Below are 12,232 nucleotides of genomic sequence, written 5' to 3'. Positions count from 1 at the left end.
TATGTTACTACTTATTCACATGAGGAGCTAAAATTGGCTCATTAGGAACTAAGTATTGCTCATGATAACTTGGTACAAGACCATTCTTTTCTCACTAAGGAGCTTTCCAATGGAAAAACTAAAACTAGTGAAAGTTCATCATATGGGTCAATTGATCAATCACATATTGTTGCTAACCCTTGTGATGTAGGCAAGAAGCATGTATCCACCTCTTGTGATGATTTATTAGAAATACCATGTTCTTCGCATATAGATGCTTGTTCTACTTCTATGTCTTGTGAGACTAATATTTTAAAGGAGAACAATAAGCTCAAAAATAAAGTGAAGAATTTGAGCAACAAGTTAGAAAGGTGCTACAACTCAAAAATCACCTTTGAGCACATGTTAAAGACTCAAAGAAACTATGGTGACAAGTGTGGCCTTGGCTTCAAGAAGATGATGACAAAATATGAAAGAAAGAGAGAAAGAAAGATGAAGAAGCTACAACAAAGAAAGCTCTCTCATACCATATGCTATCGGTGTCATGAAGTGGGACACCTTGCAAATGGTTGCCCTAACATTGAGAAGCTCAAGAAGATAAAAGAAGAAGAGAGGCTCAAGCATGTGAAGTGCTTCAAGTGCCACACTTGAGGTCATCTTACCTTAATGTGCCCAACCAAGCAATTGGTGAAGCAACTAGAAGAGCCTGAACCAAAGCCACAAGTTGAGCAAGAGAAGACACCCCAAAAGCAAATCAAGATCTATCATGAAGATGGTGGTGACTTGATGATGATGAAGAAGAAAACAAGAAGGGGTGGAAAGGTAAGGCATCCAATGCAAACTCAAGATGCCAAGATGATGAGCAAGACATAAGATGGAAAGAAAGTCTATGCTCACATCAAGTGCTTCAAGTGTGAAAATACAGGACACTTTGCCTCTAAGTGTCCTACCAATCTTGAGAAGAAGGCTCAAGCAATCCATGAGAGGCAAAGTAATGGGAAGCACCACATGAGCAAGAGAAGGCTCAATCAAAGACAAAATGCTACTCATGCCGGGAAAGGTGACACATGGCACATTCATGTTCCCTAGGTAACACTCCTAAGCTTATTTCAATTAATGATGATTCTATGCTTAGAAAGGATGGCAATGGTACCTCATTGGTTGGAATTGCAAAACATCCCGCTACTCATACTAAGGCTTTGCCTAAGTATGTTGCTCCTAACTTGAGAGGATCCAAAATTGTTTGGGTACCATCAAAAAGTGGATAATTGTTTGTAGGTACCAATGGCATTGGAGGCTTGGTTCAAATGGTATTCATCTTGTTGATTATGTAGTTGAGCCAAGTAATGAAGCTTAGTGCACATCCTATCCCAATGCCAAGCCAAGAATTAGTGAAGTCCAAAAGTGCTACAACATACAAGTGTCATATTCAAGTTGTGGATGATTTATTGGATATATATATTTGATGGTTTGCAAGAATTTGAGTTGAAGCTTGCAAATTGTATGATCATAAGCTAACTAAGGTATATCTCTTGTTGATCATTTCATTTGGGTGCATATGAGTTGATTGAGTTGGATAAATATGCAATGTTGCTTGCTATAAGATGATTGAATGGATAAATTGCTTAGTAATCAAGTTTGGATTGATTTGTGCTAGATAAGTTCATAAGATAACATTTAATAAGTGGATTGATTGGATTTATGTCTTATGAAAGTATTCAAACAAGTTAATTTTAAGTTTGATTCACATTTGATGAAGTATAGCTCATGTGAAGAAATCTATCCTATAATTGAAAATTTGAGCCAGCTGTGATCTTAGCCATGATAGAGTGATCAAAACTTATTGGATTGGCATAAAAATTGGTGTACATGATCTAGACTTATGGTATAAGATGTTGTACAAATTTTATGAGAATTGGATAAAAATACTTTGGTTTTGGAGTAGATCTTGTCAGCTATAGTGTAGCAGTTTTTAGCATGTAGCAGTGGTGGAAGAATTGAAATTTGGTAGTAATCTAGAATTCAAATGAAGCTCAAATTTTTACAGCTACTATATAACTTAGTTATGCACATCTCCACCAAATTTCGTGGTATTTGGATTTGTACTTTGGGAGATGCGCATTCTTCTTTGAAGAGTATAAAATCTGCAAGAAAAGTAACAAATATTGGATTGATCGAGAGTCACTTTGATTGAAAGGTCCTTAAGTTGGAAACATGTTTATAAGTAATTGAGGCACCTAAGTTTGGTTTTGATATGATCTAAAAGCATGACAAGCAAAGAGTACAAGGCTATTTGATTGTGAAGTGTACTTTGCACACATTCGTTACTCAAATTGAAAGATCAAGATCAAACTTAAGATGATGATGAAGTTTAAGTTCACGTGATGATTGGAGATCATTTGGTTAAAAGAAAAGGACTTAAACAAGAAGAAAGAAATGGACTTAAAGAAGGAATAAAGGTTACTCATCAAGTTAAGTCCATCACTTGGATCAATCAATCAAGTTATTTCAAGTGAGTATCAAGAATGGTTCTTAGAGAAGAGGTCACTTCTCCCTAGTGCAGGGGCTTGTCACCTAGTAGTAGGTAAAACAAGTGTGGTACTTGGAAGGTTAACATATAAGTGGTGATCCGAGGGACATTTGAGATGATTAGTTGAAGAAATCAAAAAGGGTTGATCAAGAAAAGCAAGCAACACCCAAAAGAGAGCTAATCATGATATTTCAAGTGGTATTCTCACGTTGATGCTCTCATGTAAGCATTGATCAAAAGATGAAGCAAGCCAACCACGACAAGACAATGCACTTGATTATTAGTGGTTCTCAAATCATATGGGTGAAGAATGGATTTCATTATTCATGATTGGTCTTCACCAAGCTTATAATTGGACTTGACATTGCTATTGGAGTAATGAATTGTAATCTATGTGACTATCCTCTACTCCAATATAGCAAAGGTATCATTGTAATGTGTATGATCATTTCATCCCTTACTAGAATGCGATTAGTGCATATAGTACATGCTTCATAGGATCATGCATAACAAATAAAATGTTTAAATTCATAGCCTACCACTATTGCTTGAATGATTAGTTGATCTAGTGGTTAGTATATAAATTTTTCATGAGCTAGTGAACCCAAGTACTTGATTTAATTTGGATTGCTAACAAGTGACAAGTATAACATTGGCAAGATAACCCTTGTAAGAGGTATGAAAAAGCTTGTCATTGGTTCAAACCGGACTAGGAAGCTTAGGACAATCAATTTAGTTCAAGTCAACTTAGAAGCTCATGATAAATAACAAGAGTATAAGCACAAGACAACAATGCAAATGGATATCTAGTTTGTTTGGTTCAAGTGATATCTAGACTCAAGTATTTCACCAAAAATTCACAAGTGATATCTAGATCAACTCACAAGTGATATCCTATAAGTGGTACTCATGAAGATAGCAAAGGTTCAAGAAATAATTTTTATTAATAAATCCAACAAGTGGTTCCATACTAGAAAATTCTTTCAAGTGGTATCACATCTACACATGGTATCAATCATGCAAGACGATAGTTCCACAAGTGATGTCCATAAAAAATACAAGATTCAAGCCTCAAACATCTACCCAAAATGCAAATCTTTGCATCAATAAGAAGCACACCTTTTATGGAAATTGATGACAAAGGGGAAGAGATTGTACAAAGATATGAAAGCTATGAAAGCCTTGGGGAGAGATTGTAACTAAGATATGAAAGCTTTGGGAGAGATTGAGACAAAGAAGTAGAGGTTGGACATAGACATAGACAAAGAGGGAGCAACATTGAAGAAAAGAGATGGATCAAGATTCTTGGACAAGAGAAGCACACAAGTAGGGGGAGCAAGCTTATGAACTTCGATTGATTGCATTTGATTTGTGCATATTCATGTGCTTGCTTACATTGCATAAGTTTTTAAATTTGATATGCATGTTTGTGTGGTGTATGCTAGTTGTAGAACTTGAATAATGATTTGATAACTAGCATGCATAGGATGGTAGCTAGACTTGTATTTTTACACATGGTACTAGAACCTTACTTATAATGTTGATCTCACAAGGTTTCTAGTATTTTTGTTGTCTAGCTACTCATGGTGCTAAGGATGGTGTTAAAAGTGCAACTCCTATTGGTATCACATTTTAAAGGTTTATTCTATACACCTTAACATCATTTGATAGTAATCACTCTCCCACAATTCCAATCTATGCACATGTGCGAGCTTCAAACCAAAGCACTCTAGCACTTATGTAGGGAGAGCTAATACTACTATTTTGGGTTTATGGTACTTGTCCAAAATCATTTACACATAATAAAATTGCTTGGACAAGCAACATGAAAGCAAAAGAGCTTAATTTCTATATCTTTGTAGAGCTGTCATCAATTACCAAAAAGGGGGAGATTGAAAGGTCCCTATGTAGTTTTGGTAATTGAGTGATAACCTAGATGGACTAATTATATTTATGTGAGATACTGTCACACCCAATTTTAAGGATAAAATTGAATGCACAAAACTCGTGTGTGCCCAGAAATCAATCACACACACAAGCTGACAAATTACATAAAGTATCATCATGGTGTCTCATACATCAGAGTTATAATATAACTTAGTCTTATACATCACAGCGGAAAATAAAAGGTAACTCTCTCGAGAGGCTTCATCATAGGGAAGGTCAACTGGTTGACCACAAACCTAAAAATCCTCTAGGAATTCCTCATACCCGTTGTCATCTGTTACCCATCTAGGATTTTTATCCAAATAAAGAAAATAAACAAGTGTAAGTACATCCCGTACTTAACAAGTTAACATAGGGTTATGAAGCTCAAAAGGTTGACACTGGTTCACTGCAGTTAGCACTTTTAGTACGATAAGCTTTTATTATCAGATATTATCAAGTTATGCTTAAGCTCCTAGTTAATCCCATAAGAACATATATCAGGGTCAGGTGTACCGTATATCATCATAGATCAACTTAAATGATCATCAACAAGTAACCAGTTATTCTGTGAGTTTTCTGGGCCGCTCGTAACCGTGAGCACGGCTGTTATAACAGTTTGTTACCCTCTACAGAGGTGGTGCACATTCACTGCGAGTCGTGATCCCCATATGCCCGGGTTAATTACTCCCATGTCACTGCCAAGGTGAGCGGGCAGGGTACACTATGAAGCCATTTCATAGGTTTCTCTAACAAGTTAGGGCCGCTAGGTTTCCTTGGCAGGCAGATGTAGAAACCCCCCTTTCCTATGGCACATATCCATCGCGGCTATACTCATAGGAACAGAGGCAGCCCTATACCTAATGTGGCAAGCCCCATTTGTGCCAAAAAGGTAACCTCTAACTAGCTAGAAAAGGTCCTATTACTGAGCTAAAGTCTGAGCCATATGACTCTCCCGGTTGCACTGTCAGTCCCAGCTTTTGCCAACAGATAAGTCCTTATGGAGGGCTAGGAGCAACATGATCAAAGGTCATTTGCACCTTCGCCCTATGGAACAGTCATTATAAATTATGTTAAACTCTCAGTTCTATAGAATCATTCATCATCATGTAGATCAAGTTTAGTTAGAGCACTAGCAATCTACCCATATGCATTTACCCCATAGGAGACAAGGAACAGGATAATCAATCACTAGGATGTCCTTACGGGTATCAAAATTAGACACATGCAAATGAGTAATTGATTAAAGTGAAATAGGACATCAAGGTAGGCCCATGCTATACTTGCCTTGGTTCACAAACTCTTGCTGGTCTTGCTGGTCGTCAAAGAATTCTTGGTCTCCAGCATTCTCCTCACCGTCTGAACACGACCAACACGGCAACATACGACATTCCCAAAAGCATTCATACAAAGCAAATATTCCTATCATTAGAATAGTACACCAACAGAATAGAAAACAAGATAAAATGTTTGTGAAAATAATCTACGTCTCGCTATGATCACGTCAACGCGAAGTTCCCAAAAAACGGAGCTAAAATGCGAAAGTTATGATTTAAACGGGATTTCCTATAGCAATATATTTAATTAAATCTAACCATGAAATTAAAAAGTTCCAAACTTGACTAACAATGGTTCTACCATGTAGATTATGGAATTATGAAGCTAACGCGATTTGAATGGATCAATTCGGAGCTAAAACGACAATTTTATAAGCTAAACAGTTCAAATGGCATTTCTGTAAATACTGAAAACGTATTTTAGACTTAAGCAGTGAACTTTACGCTTTCAAAACAAGAATGCGTACTAAGGGAAATGCGCTTTGGACTACGGGCTCTATTCATTCGAAACCGAGGGTCTCTTTAGCTAATCTACCACGCGAAGGGGTACCGGACGTTATCGGCCGTTGGATCATGGATGGGTGGCTCGGATTAGATCAAAGGGGGGAGAGAGAAAGGATGGCCAGCCGGAACAGTGTCTCCGGCGGCAAGGTTCCATTGCCGGCGGCATGGAGGTCACCGGAGCACGCGGAGCACGGCCTATGGGCCACGGTCCAAAGAACCGAGGGCACCGGGAGTTAGCTAGGGTGAAGGGGAACTCACCAAGGCCATTATGGCGGCCGGAGGAGAGAGCCGAGGCGACGGACGCCATGGCTGAAGGCCAAAGCTCACAGACGCTCGCGAATAGGGCCCAAACGGCCACGGAAAACAAAATTGAAAGCATAGGGGGAAGGAGGGGAGCACGATGAAGCTCACCGCGAGGAAAAACAGACTCGAAGACGGCTGCCCATGTGGAGGAGAGGATGGCGGATCTCGATGATCTTCGGCTCGGCAGTTGCGGCTTCCTCATGCACGGGCGGGCACAAAAATGGAATGGGGAGTGACAGCAGGGGAGCGGCGAGGCGCGTGGGCTCCATTTTTGTAGAGGCTAGGCACGGGGGAGGCGCTCCCATGATGCAGACGTGGGCGCGGAGGCGGTTGCGCCAGGCGCGCGCGGGGCGGGAGGTCGAGGGCGGCGCTGACACGTGGGCCCGAGCCGTCAGCTGTAGGGAGAGAGAGGGCACGGCAATAGTTGCTGGCCAAAACAGGGCCGCGTAGAGGAAAACGGCTCGGGTCGGCTGGGCCGGCCCAAGAAGGGGAAGAGGGGAAAAACGAGCGGGCCACAGGAGGGAGCTGGGCTGACGTGGTGGGGAGAGAAGGCCTACGGGCCAAAAATCAAGAAGGGAGGGAAAAATGGATTTTGCATTTTTTTTTCTTTTTTTCCAAATAGATTTCCAAAAGCATTTTCAAATAGGTTTTGAATTCATTTGAAATTTGAATCAAGATCAATCATCACATAATTAGTTATGCAGCAACATGTATGCATCAAGAAGTTTCTAACCTTATATTTAATTTTAATTCCACAAAATTTATTATTTTCCTATATTTTAATGCACACATATTTGCATAAATAAATCATATTTACTAATTTTAAAAGAATGTAATTTTTTAGGGTGTTACAATTCTACCCCCCTTAAGATGAATCTCGTCCTCGAGATTCGGGTGATTGCTTACTCAAACAGTTGGGGATAAGTTTTTCTCAGATCCTCTTCTCTTTCCCAAGTAGCTTCATCCTTTGTATACCGATTCCACTGCACCTTGCACATCTTTATGATTCGGCTTCTCGTAACTCTTTTGGCAGTTTGCAAGATCTTTATCGGATACTCTTCATAAGTAAGATCCTCCTTAACAGCAAGTTCTTCCAAAGGAATTTGCTCTTCTGGTACCCTCAAATACTTCTTCAATTGGGAAACATGGAACACGTCATGCACACCTGACAAACTCTCAGGCAGTTCCAACTGATAAGCTACTTTTCCACGTCTTTCTAGGATCTTAAAAGGTCTAATATACCTTGGTGCTAACTTTCCTTTCATATTGAATCTTCTCACACTTCTCATTGGCGACACCTTCAAATACACATAATCACCAATTTTGAAAGTCAGCTCTCTTCTGCGGGTATCAGCGTAACTCTTCTGTCGGGACTGAGCCACTCTCAAATTATCTCTAATCATTCTCACTTGTTCTTCTGCGTCTCTAAGGACATCGGGTCCAAACACTTGAGTTTCCCCAGTCTGATTCTAGAACAAAGGCGTTCTACATTTACGTCCATACAACGCCTCAAAAGGTGCCATCTTGAGACTCTTCTGATAACTGTTATTGTACGAGAACTCTGCGTATGGCAGACTCTTATCCCAACTATCACCATACTGTAATGCACATGCTCTCAACATATCTTCCAAAATCTGGTTGATCCTTTCAGTCTGTCCATCAGTTTGCGGGTGGTAAGCGGAACTAAAATTCAACTTTGTCCCCAAAGATCTATGTACTTTATGCCAGAATTGCAATGTAAACTGAGTGCCTCTATCCGACATAATTTTCTTGGGAACACCATGTAAGCACACTATTCTTTACATGTACAACTCTGGTAGTCTTGCACCAGTATAGGTAGTCTTGACTGGTAAAAAGTGAGCAACCTTGGTGAGTCGATCCACTATTACCCATATTGAATCATAGCCTCTTTGAGTGCGGGGCAATCCTACGATAAAATCCATACCAACTTCTTCCCATTTCCATTCAGGAATTTTCATTGGTTGTAGTAACCCTGCAGGTCTTTGATGCTCAGCTTTCACTCTTTGACAAGTGTCACACAAAGCCACATACTCTGCCACATCTCTCTTCAAACCATACCACCAATAATTCTCTTTGAGATCCAAATACATCTTGGTACTTCTGGGATGTATAGAGTAAGCAGACTCATGGGCCTCTTGCAGAATTGCATCATAGATAGCTTTCACTTCAGGTACACATATCCTTTTTCCGAACCAAAGAGTACCATTCTCATCCATTCTAAATCCGGGTGCCTTTCCAAGCACTACATTCTCTGCTATCTCCTTAAGTTTTTTCATCCTCCAATTAACCTTTGCGTATCTCTTGCTCCAATGTAGGCTCTATCACCAATTCCATTGCATTAGTGACAAGGCTCAAGTTGAGATACTCTATTTTAGCACACAACTCTGCTGACATAGATGTCATCTGAAGTCCATTGGCATAGCTCTTTCTGCTAAGTGCATCTGCTACGACGTTTGCCTTTCCTAGGTGATAATGCACTTCCAATTCATAGTCTTTGATCAATTCCAACCAACGACGTTGTCTCAGATTTAGATCTGATTGGGTAAAGATATACTTTAAACTCTTATGATCAGTATAGATATCACTCTTATGTCCAATTAGATAATGTCTCTAGATCTTCAAAGCATGAACCACAGCTGCCAATTCCAAGTCATGAGTAGGATAATTCAACTCATGCTTCCTTAGTTGTCTAGATGCATATGCCACCATTCTTCCTTCTTGCATAAGCACACATCCAAGGCCCAAATGGGATGCATCACAATATATGGAGAAGTTCTGGCTTAAATCGGACAAGATTAATACTGGAGCTGTAGTCAATCTCTTCTTTAGCTCTTCAAAGTTTGTCTGGCATTTATCCAACCATACATACTTAGAATTCTTTTCCAACAGAGCTGTCATAGGCTTGGCTAGCTTGGAAAAACCTTCAATGAACCTTCTGTAGTATCTAGCCAATCCCAAAAAGCTTTGAATCTCACTTACAATTGTTGGTGGTTTCCAATTTAGTACATCTTGCACTTTGCCTGGATCCACTGCTATTCCACCATTAGAGACTACATGACCTAGAAAAGAGACTTCCTTCAACCAAAACTCACACTTGCTCCGCTTAGCGTACAACTTATGCTCTCTAAGCTTTTGCAAGACCAACCTTATATGTTCAGCATGTTCTTCTTCAGTCTTAGAGAATATTAGTATGTCATCTATGAATACCACCACAAATTTATCCAGAAATTCCATGAACACCTTATTCATCAGATACATGAAGTATGCAGGTGCATTGGTCAATCTAAAAGACATAATGATGTACTCATATAACCCATATCGTGTAGTGAATGTTGTCTTGGGTATGTCCAAGTTTTGGATCTTAAGCTGATGATACCCTGAGCGGAGGTCAATCTTTGAGAACACATGGGCTCCTCTCAACTGATCAAACAAATCATCAATCCTAGGCAAAGGGTATTTATTCTTGATTGTAACCTCATTAAGTGAGCGGTAATCCACACACATCCATTGACTACCATCCTTCTTATCCACAAAGATCATAGGTGCCCCCCATGGGGAAGAATTGGGGCATATGAAACCTTTTTCTTGTAACTCTTTTAGTTGTTTCTTAAGCTCTTCTAATTCATTAACTCCCATTCTATATGGACGTTTAGCTATTGGTGCAGTTCTAGGTAATAATTCAATAATGAATTCAATGTCTCGGTCAGGTGGCATACCTGGCAAGTCATCAGGGAAGACATCCAGAAACTCCTCCATGACACTATCTTGTTCATTGACTTCACCATCTAGCTGGTTCACTATGGCTGTAGGCTAAGCTTGCACTACCACTTCTACACAGATTCTATCTCCATTGAGTGATGTCACAACCACAAATTTCTCCTGACACTAAATCACTGCCCGGTGTTGTTTCATCCAATCCATTCCTAGAATAAGATCAATTCCCGCTGTTCTCAACACAATAGGCTTCACTTTGAAGTCTACCCCCCTTAAGGAAATGCTAGTTGAGGGGCTCTAATAAGAAGCGGGCATACTACCTCCCAGGGGATTTACTAGTATGGGGTTTTTCATGGCACATAAAGGTATGCTATGCATTCTAACAAAAGCTTGGGAGATAAAAGAATGCGAAGCACCAGAATCAAAAAGTACGGTAGCAGAGATAGAGTTGACGCTGAACGTACCCAACATGACTTCAGGTGTCTCCTGAGCTGCATCAGATGACACATAGTTCACCTTCACAGTGTGAGGTGGTCGGGCATTGAACTTCTGATTGCTGGTCTAGTTCTGAGGTGCTTGTTGGTTCTGCTTCTTAGGACACTGATGAGTATAGTGACCTACTTCTCCACAACAATAGCAGGCATTGGGATTGTTGGGTGCACCACTCTTCACAGGAGCATTATTAGGCACTCCCTGGCATGTTGTAGGATTGCTGGTCTGTTGCGGGGAACGCTAATTTCCAAACCGTTGCTGGTACTGAGGGCGTTGCTAGAACTGGTTCCGCTGAGGATACTGACCATGGTTTCCCTGGTGAGTTGGTCCTTGATTCCTCTGCTAGAAACCTTGCTGGGGATAAGCACATGGGCGAGTGTTTCTTCTAGAAGCTTGCCGTTGAAGCCTTCTCTTCTTAGCTTCCATCTCCTTGCGCTTATCGTCAATCACGATAGCGCGATTCACCAAAGACTAGAAGTTAGGGTAGGTATTAGACATTAGCTGGAGCTACAGTCCATCATAGAGTCCCTTGAGGAAATGGTGTTGCTTATCCTTGTCGTCCACTACATCATTTGGAGCATAGCATGATAGTTGTGTGAACTTGTCCCGATACTCCGCCATAGTCATGGATCCTTGCTTGAGAGATCTGAATTCTTCCTGCTTCAGTTCCACTAGTCCATCGAGAATATGGTATGACCGGAAATTGTCCTTGAATTCCTACCAGGTGATAGCAGGAGCATTGTTGGGACGTCCAAACTGGAATGATTCCCACCAATCCTGAGCAGCTCCTTGGAGTTGCCCAGAAGCATACAACACCTTCTCAAGGTCGTTGCATTGTGCTATGTTTAGTTGTTTCTCCACAGCACGCAACCAATCATCTGCCTCCATAGGGTCTGAGGCATGGGTGAACACCGGTGGTCGACCTTTCATAAACTCTCCACGCTTATCTCTGACCTGAACAGGTGGTGGTCCTCTTGCAGGTTCATTGTCCAAGCGCTGCATCATAGCTTGCATCAGCTGCGCTTGCATTCCCAATATTGTTCCATGGTCACAGGTGGCGATGGTGGTGGATTTATGAGAGCATCACACCCACGACCACGGCCTCTGCCTCTTCCTCCTCTTGCGGCCATCTGTTTTCCAACAAATGTGCAAAATTTAGAGATTTTCCAATTATAGAGAGCTTACAAAAGATAAGAAATAATGCTGAGAATTTTCTGGACAAGATTCAAATTCAGCAGTTTAGTAAAACTGTTATATCTCGAGTTTATAGATCCAACAGAGGTGCACCAAGATTTGTTAGAAAGCTTAGGAGATCAGCTACAACTTTTATTTAGATCACTTTTACAAATTCTGACACACACATGGTCAAACGTAGAGCTAAACCGAAACTGTTCTGGGTTCCAGACAGCGTAGGAACATCAACTTG

The sequence above is a fragment of the Miscanthus floridulus genome, chromosome 6 (assembly GCF_019320115.1).
Source record: "Miscanthus floridulus cultivar M001 chromosome 6, ASM1932011v1, whole genome shotgun sequence".
Classification (NCBI taxonomy): Eukaryota; Viridiplantae; Streptophyta; class Magnoliopsida; order Poales; family Poaceae; genus Miscanthus; species Miscanthus floridulus.
The sequence above is the reverse complement of the archived record's forward strand: the minus strand, read 5'-3'. Positions refer to the sequence as shown.